The sequence below is a fragment of the Oncorhynchus masou genome, chromosome 15 (genome assembly GCF_036934945.1).
Source record: "Oncorhynchus masou masou isolate Uvic2021 chromosome 15, UVic_Omas_1.1, whole genome shotgun sequence".
In the NCBI taxonomy this organism is placed as follows: Eukaryota; Metazoa; Chordata; class Actinopteri; order Salmoniformes; family Salmonidae; genus Oncorhynchus; species Oncorhynchus masou.
In genome coordinates, this window is record NC_088226.1 from 27,769,378 (window position 1) to 27,785,458 (window position 16,081).

The following is a 16,081-nucleotide window of genomic DNA, read 5'->3' on the forward strand; positions in this document are numbered from 1 at the left end:
AGGTCAAAGGAATTTGTTTGTTGAGTGCTGAGACATGATTGTGTCGAGGCACAGCTCTGGGAAGGGTACTAAAACATTTCTGCAGCATTGAAGGTCCCCAAGGACACAGTGGCCTCCATCATATTTAAATGGAAGAAGTTTGTAACCACCAAGACTCTTCATAGAGCTGGCCAAACTGAGCAATCGGGGAAGAAGGGCCTTGGTCAGGGAGGTGGGAGAACCTTCCAGAAGAACAACCTCAATCTCAGCAGCACTCCACCAGTCAAGTTGTTATGGTAGAGTGGCCAGATGGAAGCCACTAAGTAAAAGGCACATGACAGTCCGCTTGGAGTTTGCCAAAAGGCACCTAAAGGATTCAGACCATAAGAAACCATATTCTCTGGTCTGTTGAAACAAAGATTGAACTCTTTGGCCTGAATGCCAAGTGTCACGTCTGGAAGAAACCTGTCACCATCCCTGTGGTGGCAGCATCATGATGTGGGGATGCTTTTCAGAGGCAGTTATTGAGAGACTTGTCAGGATCGAGGGAAAGATGAACGGAGCAAAATACAGAGAGATCCTTGATGAAAACCTGTTCCAGAGTGCTCAAGACCTCAGACTGGGGTGACGGTTCACCTTCCAACAGGACAATGACCCTAAGCACACTGGCAAGACAATGCAGGAGAGGCTTCGGGGGAAGTCTCGGAATGTCCTTGAGTGGCCCAGCCAGAGCCCAGACTTGAAACCGATCGAACATCTCTGGAGAGACCTAAAAATAGCTGTGCAGCAACGCTCCCCAACCAACCTGACAGAGCTTGCGAGGATCTGCAGAGAATAATGGGAGAAACTCCCCAAATACAGCTGAGTCAAGCTTGTAGCGTCATACACAAGAAGACTCTAGGTTAGAATTGCTGGCAAAGGTGCTTCAACGAAGTACTGAGTAAAGGGTTTGAATACTTAATACTTGTGTAAATTTCAGTTTTTATTTGTAATAAATTAGCAAAAATGTCTAAAAACCTGTTTTGGCTTTGTCATTATGGGGTATAATGTGTAGATTAATGAGGGATTAAAAAAATAAATAATTTTAGAATAAGGCTGGATTGTAACGATGTAGAAAATTTCAAGGGGCCTGAATACTTTCCGAATGCACTGTATTATTAAAACAATTTAAAAAATTTGTATTCCAATATTTTTTTCTGTATAGGATACAGAAGCTGTGGCCACCACACAGTATCAAAGAAAAGTACAGTATGTTTAGAAACTGTGACCGTATGATAGGATCCTTGGCACAGCACACAGGACAGTGCACTGGGAGAGATGATCTTAGAAGCCATCTTCTCCTTCCCAGTCCAATTCCACGTTAGCTAGCTAGCTATCTGTGTGGCTAACCCATAGACATCACATCATTGTATCTGTCCCATTATGGCATCTTTGAGGGAATGGGCAGCCCCACAGATTATCCATTATGTCACGTGTCAAACTCATCTCATGGAAGGTCGAGTGTCTGCGGGTTTTCAATCCACCCTTGTACTTGATTGACAAATTAAGGTCACTAATTAGTAAGGATCTCCCCTCACCTGGTTGTCTTTTAAGTCGTAATTGAAAGGAAACAACAAAAACATGCAAACACTCTGCCTTTCGTGGAATGAGTTTGTCAGTCCTGCATTATATTGACCAGATACTCAAGTGACCGCTGTCGTGGAACTTCAGTACTGAGAGAGACTTGGTCATTTTTTCAAACAATCATCTTTATTTCGTATCGGTTAATTATTGCAATAATGAAACCAGTCAACTCAACAGTATTGACTGTTGTACTGAGCAGCCTAACTGAAAATGAAAAAACAGACACGAGAGGTGTGTGGCAGGGTCTACGGTCAATCACGGACTACAAAAGGAAAACCAGCCCCGTCATGGACCACGATGTCTTGCTCCCAGACAAACTAAACAACTTCTTTGCTCGCTTTGAGGACAATACAGTGCCACCGACACGGCCCGCTACCAAAACCTGCGGGCTCTCCTTCACTGCAGCCAACATGAGTAAAACATTTAAACGTGTTAACCCTCGCAAGGCTGCCGGCCCAGATGGCATCCCTAGCCTCGTCCTCAAAGCATGCGCAGACCAGCTGGCTGGTGTGTTTACGGACATATTCAATCAATCCTTATCCCAGTCTGCTGTTCCCACGTGCTTCAAGAGGGCCACCATTGTTCCTGTTCCCAAGAAAGCTAAGGTAACTGAGCTAAATGACTATCGCCCCGTAGCACTCACTTTCGTCATCATAAAGTGCTTTGAGAGACTAATCAAGGACCATATCACTTCCACCCTACCTGGCACCCTAGACCCACTCCAAATTGCTTTCCGTCCTAATAGGTCCACAGACGACGCAAATCGCAATCACACTGCACACTACCCAAAAACCCATCTGGACAAGAGGAATACCTATGTAAGAATACTGTTCATCGACTGCAGCTCAGCATTTAACACTATAGTACCCTTCAAACTCGTCATTAAGCTTGAGACCCTGGGTCTCGACCCCGCCCTGTGCAACTGGGTCCTGGACTTCCTGACGGGCCGCCCCAGGTGGTGAGGGCAGGAAACAACATCTCCACCCCGCTGATCCTCAACACTGGGGCCCCACAAGGGTGCGTTCTCAGCTCTTTCCTGTACTCCCTGTTCACCCATGACTGCGTGGCCATGCACGCCTCCAACTCAATCATCAAGTTTGCAGATGACACAACAGTGGTAGGCTTGATTACCAACAACGACGAGACGGCATACAGGGAGGAGGTGAGGGCCCTCACACTCAATGTCAACAAAACAAAGGAGATGATCGTGGACTTCAGGAAACGGCAGAGGGAGCAGCACCCTATCCACATCAACGGAGAAAGTGGAAAGTTAAGTTCCTCGGCGTACACATCACGGACAAACTGAAATGGTCCACCCACACAGATGCACAATCGAGAGCATCTTGTCGGGCTGTATCACCGCCTGGTACGGCAACTGCACCGCCCACAACCGTAAGGCTCTCCAGAGGGTAGTGAGGTCTGCACAACGCATCACCAGGGGCAATCAACCTGCCCTCCAGGACACCTACACCACCCGATGCCACAGGAAGGCCAAAAAGATCATCAAGGACAACAACCACCCGAGCCACTGCCTGTTCACCCCGCTTTCATCCAGAAGGCGAGGTCGGTACAGGTGCATCAAAGCGGGGACCGAGAGACTGAAAAACAGCTTCTATCTCAAGGATATCAGACTGTTAAACAGCCATCACTAACATTGAGTGACTGTTGCCAACATACTGACTCATCTATAGCCACTTTAATAATACAAAATTGCATGTAATAAATGTATTACTAGCCACTTTAAACAATGCCACTTTATATAATGTTTACATACACTACAATACTCATCTCATATGTATATACTGTACTCTATACCATCTACTGCATCTTGCCTATGCCGTTTGGCCATCGCTCATCCATATATTTTTATGTACATATTCTTATTCATTCCTTGACAATTGTGTGTATAAGGTAGTTGTTGTGAAATTGTTAGATTACTTGTTAGATATTACTGCATGGTCGGAACTAGAAGCACAAGCATTTCGCTATACTCGCATTAACATCTGCTAACCATGTGTATGTGACAAACAAAATTTGATTTGAAATTACGATAAATATTGGATCACAAAAAAAATTTACTTTTACATTACCGTGTAGTTTACCAATAAAATGGTCTGACGGGGATGTGGACATACTCGATATATACAAATCGCAAAAGAAAGAAATTATCTCACTCCTCATTTTTATAGAAAGTTAGCAAAAATAGATAAGATATTGCTACCATGGAAAGGAAAATACCTGTCTGTGAAAAATTTCCCTGATGAACTTTTTTGTTATATCACAGTTTACCTATTTGCTTATGGTTTTGCCTACACCTAGCGACCTGCTTTTTAAATTATATGAACAAAAAATATTACATTTTATTTGGAATGGTAAGCCAGACAAAATTAAAAGGGCCTATTTATATAACGAATATGAATTTGGAGGCCAGAAATGATTAAATATTAAAGCATTAGACCTCTCACTAAAGGCACCAGTCATACAAAAGTTATACTTAAATCCGAAATGGTTCTCTAGTAAATTGGTACGAATGTCTCACCCTATTTCCAAGAAGGGCCTTTTCCCCTTTATTCAGATTACAACTGCTCACTTTCGGTTGTTTTAAACAAGCCTTAGAAAGTTGGTTGCAATTTCAGTTTAATCCACCTGAAAAGACAGAAGAAGTAATACAACAAATATTGTGGTTAAACTCAAATTGATTATGAAAACGTATTTTTCAATATTTTTTTTTACAAGGGTATCATTTTTGTAAATGATGTCATAAACAGGACTGGTGGAGTTGTCACACATATTTTTTATTTTTTTTATTTAACCTTTATTTAACCAGGTAGGCTAGTTGAGAACAAGTTCTCATTTACAACTGCGACCTGGCCAAGATAAAGCATAGCAGTGTGAACAGACAACACAGAGTTATACATGGAGTAAACAATTAACAAGTCAATAACACAGTAGAAAAAAAGGAAAAAAAGAGTCTATATACATTGTGTGCAAAAGGCATGAGGAGGTAGGCGAATAATTACAATTTTGCAGATTAACACTGGAGTGATAAATGATCAGATGGTCATGTACAGGTAGAGATACTGGTGTGCAAAAGAGCAGAAAAGTAAATAAATATAAACAGTATGGGGATGAGGTAGGTAAATTGGGTGGGCTATTTACCAATAGACTATGTACAGCTGCAGCGATCGGTTAGCTGCTCAGATAGCAGATGTTTGAAGTTGGTGAGGGAGATAAACGTCTGCAACTTCAGCGATTTTTGCAATTCGTTCCAGTCACAGGCAGCAGAGAACTGGAACAAAAGGCGGCCAATTGAGGTGTTGGCTTTAGGGATGATCAGTGAGATACACCTGCTGGAGCGCGTGCTACGGGTGGGTGTTGCCTTCGTGACCAGTGAACTGAGATAATGCGGAGCTTTACCTAGCATGGACTTGTAGATGACCTGGAGCCAGTGGGTCTGGCGACGAATATGTAGTGAGGGCCAGCCGAGTAGAGCATACAGGTCGCAGTGGTGGGTGGTAAAAGGTGCAACAACAAAACGGATGGCACTGTGATAAACTGCATCCAGTTTGCTGAGTAGAGTATTGGAAGCTATTTTGTAGATGACATCGCCGAAGTCGAGGATTGGTAGGATAGTCAGTTTTACTAGGGTAAGTTTGGCGGCATGAGTGAAGGAGGCTTTGTTGCGGAATAGAAAGCCGACTCTAGATTTGATTTTAGATTGGAGGGGACATACCAGTGGAGGAGGAGCGCAAGGTGTTGTGCGCGTATTCGGCCCAAACAATAAAGGATGACCATGTGGACGGGTTGTCACGAGTCATACATCGGAGGGTGGTTTCCAGCTCTTGATTCATCCTCTCTGTTTGGCCGTTGGACTCCGGATGGTACCCTGAAGATAGACTGGCAGAAGCCCCCATGAGTTGGCAGAAGGCCTTCCAAAACCTTGAGGCGAACTGGGGACCTCTGTCAGAAACCACATCTTGAGGAATGCCGAAGACTCGGAACACATGATTAATTACCAACTCAGCCGTTTCCTTGGCAGAAGGTAACTTAGTCAGAGGGACGAACCTGGCCGCCTTTGAAAACCTGTCGATTATGACTAGGATAGTAGTATTGCCATGGGATGGAGGAAGTCCAGTAATAAAGTCCAATGAGATATGGGACCAGGGTCTGTGGGGAACAGGTAAAGGGTGAAGGAGTCCTTGAGGGCGGAGGTGAGAAGATTTGCCCTGGCAGCACACGGGACAGGCATTGACGAAAGTGGCAACGTCTTCTCTTATGGTAGGCCACCAGAACTTACGCTGGATGAACTCCAAGGTGCGACCTACGCCCGGATGACAGGTGAGGCGAGAGGAGTGCCCCCACAGAAGGACCTGAGTCCTCACTGCCTTGGGGACAAACAACCGATTGGCAGGACCTCCTTTCGGGTCCGGTTCGCTAGCTTGAGCACGTCTCACGGTATCCTCAACTTGCCACGAGATCGGAGCCACAATCTTAGCAGCAGGAAGGACAGGCATGTCCGTGTCATCTCGAATGGCAGGAGCGTAGACTCGGGACAGGGCATCCGGTTTGAGATTCTTCGACCCGGGCCGATAGGTGAGGATAAACTGGAATCGATTGAAGAAAAGAGACCATCTAGCTTGTCTAGAGTTCAACCGCTTCGCCTGCTGGATATACTCCAGATTTTTGTGGTCCGTAAGCACTTGAAACGGGTGAGAAGCCCCCTCGAGCCAGTGTCTCCATTCCTTCAATGCCATCTTAACCGCTAGGAGTTCACGATCCCCCACATCGTAGTTCCTCTCAGTCGGGGTAAGCCGGTGTGAGAAGAAAGCGCACGGATGAAGCTTCTTGTCTTCACCCCTCTGAGACAGGACAGCTCCAACACCAACCTCTGATGCGTCTACCTCCACTACAAATGGTTCATCCGTAGTCGGTAGTATCAGGATGGGAGCAGAGAGAACGCGCTGCTTGAGTCCTTGGAAGGCCGTCTCAGCTTCTCTTCCCCACAAAAACCTTGCATTGCCACCCTTGGTTAAAGCTGAGAGAGGAGCTGCCACCAAGCTGAAGTTCTTGATGAACTTGCGGTAAAAGTTTGTGAAGCCCAGGAAACGCTGAACTTCCTTAACGGATTTGGGGGTGGGCCAATCCGCTACCGCCCCTACCTTCCTGGGATCCATTTGGACTCGACCTAGTTCCACTACAAATCCCAGGAATTGTACTCGGGATGAATGGAATTCACATTTTTCCGGCTTAACGTACAGATGGCTGTCCAGGAGGCGTTTGAGTACTTGTCTGACATGCTTAGTGTGTTCTTGAAGGGAGCTCGAAAAGATGAGGATGTCATCCAAGTAAACGAACACAAATATGTTAAGCATATCCCTAAGCACATCGTTTATGAGCGCTTGGAACACCGCTGGGGCGTTGGTCAGGCCGAAGGGCATCACCAAGTATTCATAGTGACCAGTAGGCGTGTTGAAAGCGGTCTTCCACTCGTCACCAGGTCTGATCCGCACAAGATGGTATGCGTTCCGCAGGTCAAGCTTAGTGAAAACAACTGCTTCCTGGAGCAGCTCGAAGGCTGTGGCCATAAGGGGTAGCGGGTAACGGTTACGGACGGTTATGGCATTGAGTCCCCGGTAGTCGATGCAAGGACGTAATCCACCGTCTTTCTTGGCCACAAAGAAAAACCCTGCTCCCGCCGGGAGGTGGATGGACGCATGAGGCCTGCTTCCAGAGCGTCCTTGATGTAGGTATCCATAGCAGCTCGTTCGGGTGGAGATAGGGAAAAGATCCGACCCCTGGGGGGCAAGTGCCCGGAAACAGGTCGATGGGGCAATCGTAAGGTCTATGGGGTGGTAGCATGGTGGCCCTCTGTTTGCTAAACACCAGTTTGAGGTCATGGTAACACTCGGGAACTCGGGTCAGGTCGATGGATTCTAAAGACTCGGGAGTAGAACTCGGGGAATTCTGGAAAATACAAGTAGCTTGGCACGTAGGACCCCACTGCTTGATAGTGCCCACAGACCAGTCGATGTGAGGGTTATGGCTGTGAAGCCAGGGGTATCCAAGGACGAGAGGGAACTCGGAACAGGAGATCAAATGAAAGTTCATCAATTCCTGGTGTTGTGAAACTGAAAGTCGCAAGGAGGTAGTGACATGAGTGACAAGTCCAGATCCCAAAGGGCTTCCATCCAATGTAGTGACCCTCATGGGTTCACTTAGAGGTTCAGAGGGAACGCCATTCTCCTTCGCCCAGACACCATCCATGAAGTTACCTGCGGCTCCAGAGTCTACCAAGGCTTGAAGGTGAAGCTTGTGGTTGTCCCAGGAGAGGGTGACTGGAATGAGCAGACGGGAGTTGGACGGATGGGAGGAGGTTATGTTTCCCGTTACAGTTCCCCCCGGTCTGTACGGGACAGAGCGTTTCCCTGGAGCCCGGGACACGTGGAACGGAAATGGCCCGGTTTGCCGCAATATAGACAGCGTCGCTCCCTCATCCGGCGGTCTCTCTCAGCCTGGGAGATGCGTCCAATCTGCATGGGTTCCGATGGAGCCAGCGAGGATAAAGGTGGGAACTCAGAGCTGGGACTGATAGGGGCTAGAGGTCTACGGTTGAGTTTTCTCTCTCTCAGACGCTGGTCAATGCGTGAGGCCAACTTGATCAGGGACTCGAGATTGTCCGGTGGTTCCCGAGTGGCCAGTTCATCTTGGATAGTGTCGGAAAGGCCTTTCAGAAAGCACACCGTGAGCGCCTCGTTGTTCCAGCCACTTGCTGCTGCCACCGTGCGGAACTGGATGGCATAGTCCGTCACGCTGCGCCAACCTTGGTGGAGAGTCAGGAGCTGTTTGGCTGAGTCAGAACCACTGCTTGGGCCTTGAAACACTCGTTTGAATTCCTCAGCAAAGGCAGAGTAGCTGGCACAGCAGGAACTATGGGCATCCCACACAGCAGTAGCCCAGGCCAGGGCTTTTTCCGACAGCAGGGTGATGATATAAGCGATCTTAGACCGGTCGGTGGGAAACGACGAGGGTTGTAGCTCAAAGGAGAGAGAACATTGGGTGAGAAACCCTTTACAAGCACTTGGATCACCTGAGAACCGTTGGGGAGGTGGAAGACGAGGTTCAGCCAGGGGGTTAACTGCCATGGGTACGTGAATCTGAGGTACTGGGACGGGAACTGTTGCCGGGGTAAGACGATCAGATATTTGCTTAATGGAAGTCAGCATCTCCGACAGAAGATGAGAATGTCTAGCCATTAAGGCCTCTTGCTGAACCAGGGCGGCTTCGTGGCGTTGGACAGTCTCCTGGTGGTGGGACAGCATGGCAAAAAGGTCCTGGGAACTGGCTGCCTCTGGGTTCATTTTTGGCTCTGTGTTTCTGTCAGGACCCGGTTACGAACCTGGGTCTCCGGAGTGAGAAACAGTCACTTAACCAACTGAGCCACGAATAGTCAGCAGAACCCAGAAGATGAGGCAGACACAGCAGTACTTAAGACGGTGTATTTAATAAAGTAAAAAGGAGAAGTCCTTAAATACAAAAATGGCAAATCCAAAAGGTGGTAGGAATAGCACAAAAAAGCCTCAAGAGACACTCAAAAACAAAAACAGAATTCCACAAGAGCATCCACCGGAATCGACAGGAAAACACAGAACACTAGGGCTGGGTGCTAACATACAAACACAGAGCACAGAACTGAGGGAAACTAAGGGTTTAAATACAATACGGGAAAAACAAGGTACAGGTGCAAATAATAATGGGGAACAAGGGAAAAAACATAAGGTCAAAAAGCACAATGGGGGCATCTAGTGACCAAAACCCGGAACAACCCTGGCCAAATCCTGACAGGAAGAGATTTACGATGTACCCATTCCATGGCACATGGTTTATGAATTGACACGCAAAACATCGCTAGATTCAAAACTTTGAATTTTTCACTTTAAATTATTATACAAAATTATTGCAACCAACAGAATGTTATATATATGTGGGATACAATCTTCCCAGCTCTGCAGATTTTGCTGTGAGGAGGCAGAGTCATTAGATCATTTATTTTGGTACTGTCCATATGTAGCTCATTTTTGGTCACAGGTCCAGGAAGAATGCCTGAAGAATTGCAACATTTACCTAGAACTAACGCTGCAGATAGCACTACTGGGTGATTTGAAAAGTCATAGTCATTCAATCAATAATATTATAATTATTTTTGAAAAAATATTTATTTAATTTACAATCTGTAGAAGCCAGCAAAATATAACTATTGCAAAATAGATTGTGTCTGTAAAATGTGTATAATATGTATAAACTGAAGGTAGAAGCCTAAGTGTTATTGTTTATTAGTTTACTCCAATTGGGGGAGAGATGGTAGGGTTTGCTGGGAATAATAAATTATATTCTAAAAAAAGTATGTATGGATGTATATGTACCCATCAATGCCACCATGTCTGACTATCAAAATCAACTCAAATGTTATTTGTCACACACCCCGAACACAACAGGTGTAGTAGAACTTACAGTGCTAAAAATACAATAAATAGGATAATAAATTAATTTTTAAAAATACAATAGACCTTTAAAAATGACTTTGTTGTGGTTACTTTTGCTGAAGGACCTCACCTCATCTTCACACAAAACATGCCCGCTCACACACACACACACACACACTTCCTGAAAGCGTCTCTACTAGCATCCTGTTGTTTATGGGTACGTGGCACTTACTTACAAGCCCTTTAACCAACAATGCAGGTTTAAGAAAATACAACAAAAAAAGTAAGAGATAACAGATCATTACAGAGCAGCAGTAAATAACATTAGCGAGGCTATATTACAGGGAGCACCGGTACAAAGTCAATGTCAATGTGCGGGGGCACCGGTGACGAGGTAATTGATGTGATATGTACATGTAGGTAGAGTTATTACAGTGACTATGCATAGATAATAACAGTGAGTAGCAGCTGTGTAAAAGAGATGGGGGGGGGGGTTAAATGCAAATATTCTGGGTAGCCATTTGTTTAGATGCTCAGGAGTCTTATGGCTTGGGGGTAGAAGCCGTTTAGAAGCCTTTTGGATCTAGACTTGGTGCTCCGGTACCGCTTGCCATGAGGTAGCAGAGAGAACAGTCTATGACTCTGGTGGCTGGAGTCATTGACAATTTTTAGGGCCTTACTCTGACACCTCCTGGTATAGATGTCCTGGATGGCAGAAAGCTTGGCCCCGGTGATGTACTGGGCCGTACACACTACCCTCTGTAGTGCCTTGTGGTCGGAGGCCGAGCATTTGCCATACCATGCTCTCGATTAGACAGCTGTAGGACCTTTTGAGGATCTGAGGACCCATGCCAAATCTTTTCAGTTTTGTTGTTTTTTTTGTGCCAACTGTCTTGGTGTGCTTGGACCATGTTAGTTTGTTGAAGTTCTCAACCTGCTCCACTATAGTCCAGTTGATGAGAATGGGGGTGTGCTCAGTCCACCTTTTCCTGTAGTTCACAATCCTCTCCTTTGCCTTGATCACTTTGAGGGAGAGGTTGTTGTCCTGGCACCACACGGCCAGGTCTCTGACTTCCTCCCTATTGGCTGTCTCACTATTGTGTCATTGGCAAACGTGATGATGGTGTTGTGCCTGGCCATGTAGTCATGACTGCTACAGTGTGGCAGGATCAGGATCAGTGTGGCAGCTGTGTTGTTACCTACCCTTACCGCTTGGGGGCAACCCGTCAGGAAGTCCAGGATCTAGTTGCAGAGAGAGGTGTTTATTTTTTATTATTTAACTAAGCAAGACAGTTAAGAACAAATTCGTATTTACAATGACAGCCTACCGGAGAACAGTGCCTTGTCCAACTGCCTTGTTCAGGAGCAGAACCACAGATTTTTACCTTAGCTCGGGGATTCGATCCAGCAACATTTCGGTTACTGGCCCAACAATCTAACCACGAGGCTACCTGCTAGATCCGTAGCTTAGTTATGAGCTTTTTGAGGGCACTATGGTGTTGATCGCTGAGCTGTAGTCAATGAATAGCATTCTCACATAGGTGTTCCTTTTGTCCAGGTGGGAAAGGGCAGTGTGGAGTGCAATAGAGATGGCATAATATGTGGATCTGTTGGGGCGGTATACAAATTGGAATGGGTCTAGGGTTTCTGGGATAATGGTGTTGATGTGAGCCATGACCAGACTTTCAAAGCACTTCATGGCTACAGACGTAAGTGCTATGGGTCGGTAGTCATTTAGGCAGGTTACCCTGGTGTTCTTCGGTACAGGGACTATGGTGGTCTGCTTGAAACATTGGTATTACAGACTCAGACAGGGAGAGGTTGAAAATGTCAGTGAAGACACCAGTTGGTCAGCACATGCTCGGAGTACATGTCCTGGTAAACCGTCTTGCCTCTTGGCCTTGTGAATGTTGACCTGCTTAAAGGTCTTACTCACATCGGCTGCAGAGATTGTGATCACACAGTCGTCTGGAACAGCTGATGCTCTCATTCATGCTTCAGTGTTACTTGCCTTGAAGCGAACGTAGAAGTAATTTAGCTTGTCTTGTAGGCTCGTGTCACTGGGTATCTCACGGCTGTGCTTCCCTTTGTAGTCTGTAATAGTTTGCATGCCCTGCCTCATCTGACGAGCGTCACGAGCCGTTGTAGTACGATTCAATCTTAGTCCTGTATTGACGCTTTGTCTGTTTGATGGTTTGTCAAAGAGCATAGCGGGATTTCTTATAAGCTTCCGGGTTAGAGTCCCGCTGCTTGAAACCGGCAGCTGTACCCTTTATCCCAGTGCGGCTGTTGCATGTAATCCATGGCTTCTGGTTTGGGTATGTACGTACAGTCACTGTGTGGGACTACATCAGCGATGCACTTATTGATGAAGCCAGTGACTGATGTGGTGTTCTTCTCAATGCCGTTGGAAGAATCCCGGAACATATTCCAGTCTGTGCGAGCAAAATGGATTCATCCGTGAAGAGGACACTTTTCCAATGTGCCAGTCGCCATCGAAGTTGAGCATTTACCCACTGAGGTCAGTTACGGCACCAAACTGCAGTTTGTTCAAGACCCTGGTGAGGATGACGAGCACGCAGATGAGCTTCCCTGATATGGATTCTGACAGTTTGTGCAGAAATGATTGTGCAAACCCACAGTTTCATCAGCTGTCCTGGTGGCTGGTCTCAGACGACACCTCAGGTGAAGAAGATGGATGTTGAGGTTCTGGGCTGACGTGGTTACACGTGGTCTACGGTTGTGAGGCCGGTTGGACGTACTGCCAAATTCTCTAAGATGACGTTGGAGGCGGCTTATGTTCGAAAAATTAACATTAAATTCTCTGTCTACAACTCTGGTGGATATTCCTGCAGTCACCATGTCAATTGCCATGCCACCATGCACGCTCCCTCAACCTAACACCGTACCCAAACCGGTCATGCGTAAATTGATTTTGTTGCTAACTAATTTGTCCTGGGATGTAAACGTTGAGTTGTTGTTTTACCTGAAATGCACAAGGTACTCTACTCCGACAATTAATCCACACATAAAACGGTCGAACGAATCGTTTCTAGTCATCTCTCCTCCTTCCAGGCTTTTTCTTCTTTGGACTTTATATGGCGATTGGCATCTAATAATATTACCATGACGACGACCGACATCAGTTCGTCTTTCAATCACCCACTTGGGTATAACCAATGAGGAGATGGCACGTGGGTATTTGCTTCTATAAACCAATGAGGAGTTGGGAGAGGCAGGACTTGCAGCGAGGTTCTGTGCCACAAACAGAAGCAACTTATATTTTAGCGCCTGGCAACGCAGACGCTCGTTGCCTTGCGCGAGCAGTGTGGGTGCAATGATTGAATAGCGATGTGGTCAGCATGTAAGGCATCTGTGGCATTGTGTTGTGTGACAAAACTGCACATTTTAGAGTGGCCTTTTATTGGCCCCAGCACAAGGTGAATCTGTGTAATGATCATGCTGTTTAATCAGCTTTTTATATGCCACACCTGTCAGGTGGATGGTATATCATGGCAAATGAGAAATTCTCACTAACAGGGATGTAAACAAATTTGTGTACAAAATATGAGAGAAATAAGCTTTTTGTGCATGGAAAATGTTGGGGTCTTTTATTTCAGTTCATGAAATATGGGACCAACACTTTACATTTTTGTTCAGTGTACATATAGTTGTGTTATAATGTGTGTAATTATGTTCTATTATACAGGGCACATTTGAAAAATAGACCTAGGTCTCAACGTCTTCTCTATTAAAATTAAGGCATTCATTTTCTTGTTGACCAAATTCCATACTCATTGAACGCCATACAAAAATTGCTTGCCATAGGGGGCAAAACCACCCAGAAAAAGCGACCTGCTGGAGGGAGACAGATTTTCTACTGAGTTGGGCCTCTCTCTTCCTCTCAGACTAGGCATACAGCACTACATAGAGCCTTGACTACATTGAACTCTATTCCACATCAAGTAACACATGCAAGCATAAAAATTAGATAATAAAAACAGATAAAAAATAAATATTAAGGAACAGCGGGGACTGTGAAGCAACACTAACATTAGCACAGACACATGCATACACACAATATGCACTAAACACACAAGTACACATGGATTTTGTGTTGTAGATATGTGGTAGTAGAGTAGAGGCCTGAGTGCACACACTTAATATGTTGTGAAATCTGTTGTGAATGTATTGTAATGTTTTTTTTTTAAATGTATAACTGTAACGGCAGATTTCCTCATCTTCGTCTGAAGAGGAGGTGTAGCAGGGATCGGACCAAAACACAGCGTGGTAAGTGTCCATATTGTTTATTATAAAACATAAACTGAACACTAAGAAATACAAAACAATAAATGTGAACATGAACGAAAATCAAACCGAAACAGTCCCGTGTGGTGACAAACACAGACACGGAATCAAACACCCACCACCCACAATGAAACCCAGGCTACCTAAGTATGATTCTCAATCAGAGACAACTAACGACATCTGCCTCTGATTGAGAACCATACTAGGCCGAAACAGAAACCTAAACATAGAAACAAAACTAATGCGTGATAGTGAGAAGGAGAGATGCTGTGTGGGGAAATTGCTTTTCTTCACTCGATCTGTCCAACTTATCACCTTATCGCCTCTAAAATGTAAATAAAACACTATAAAGAGTTTATATAATGTGTCATTACATACCTATTTGAAGGTTTGTGTCGAATTTGAATCTGGTTTTTAGGGTGGTGCTAAAGGGATCTTAGAAGTAAAACAGCGGCTTTGAGAATGACGATCGCATGCAATGATGACGCAAAGAATTACTGGGTATCCCCCCCTTACCCCCGTCACTGTCCATTTCTTGTTTTTAAAGGATGAGAGAAGTGCTACACCTGGTGGAGAGAGATTGTAAGACAGAAATAGTTGCTATATGCGTGCTGTACGTTACGACATGACACGTCAAAGTGTAACGGTTGCCCTTAGGTGGAGATCCGGAGACAGGGGTTTTCTCCATCTCTTTAGCTATCATCCTCTATTTCCACTCATTTCAAAACTTGATCCTCCAGAAAGTGCAGGAAGTGCAGCTCCACTACACAAAGCATTTAAAAAAAGCCGTGTTCAACGGGATTACCAACATAGACTGACAAGCTCAAATAGACTGCAGCCTTCATTATGGCAGAGCAATCCTCTCTCGGCATTTCCAGCCCGCTCATTATCTCAGCCAATCATGGTTATTGGGAAGGTTGCTACCTTTTTCTGTGGCTTAACCAACAAGGCTTGTGATTTAACTATTTTATTTGTATTTACAGATGGCATACAAGTTTGTTATTAAGGCACATGAAAGTTCACATGTTCGAGAAGGCATGCCCCCAAAAAATATTACATTCAAACGGCTCTCCTGTGAAGTCGTGTCTTGCGGCATACACCTAGTTTCCTGAATCGGGTCACATTTCTGGTTATTATGGCCTAGAAAAGATGACGTCCAATCTATAGGCAATCTTGCTTTCCCTCAACACCTTATGGGATGATACGTTATCTTATCTCGCTGTATACAGATCTAAACATTGTTAGCCAATCACAGACTGTGTTGTTACAAGTTCCTAGTATGTCAATAGGAGTTGTGTCCATGACTTTCAGTAGAGTAGAGGAGTTTAGGATAGGATTTCCCAGAGGGTCCATGCTATCTGGGATCCTTTATATGTCCCTACCTCAATCAAGTAGACATTTAAAATGGTTAAGGTAAGGGTTAAGTTTAGTGTTTGTCGCGGTAGGGGATTTTGCTATAAGACCGTTAAGGTACCCCCGTCGAGAGTGATACAAGTCGTCTCACTCATGTTCTTATGTCACCCGGCTAACAGGTGACTCACAGGCCCGCCGGACTGGCCTGGTTATGTATTCTGCCCTTTTATTCGGAGATCAGCCTTTGTGGTGCCGTTAGGCGTGTTTCGGGATCTTAGATAATATCAATCAGACTTAGAGTACCTCTGGGTTTTATTTTCGCTTTCCCCTTGTATGCT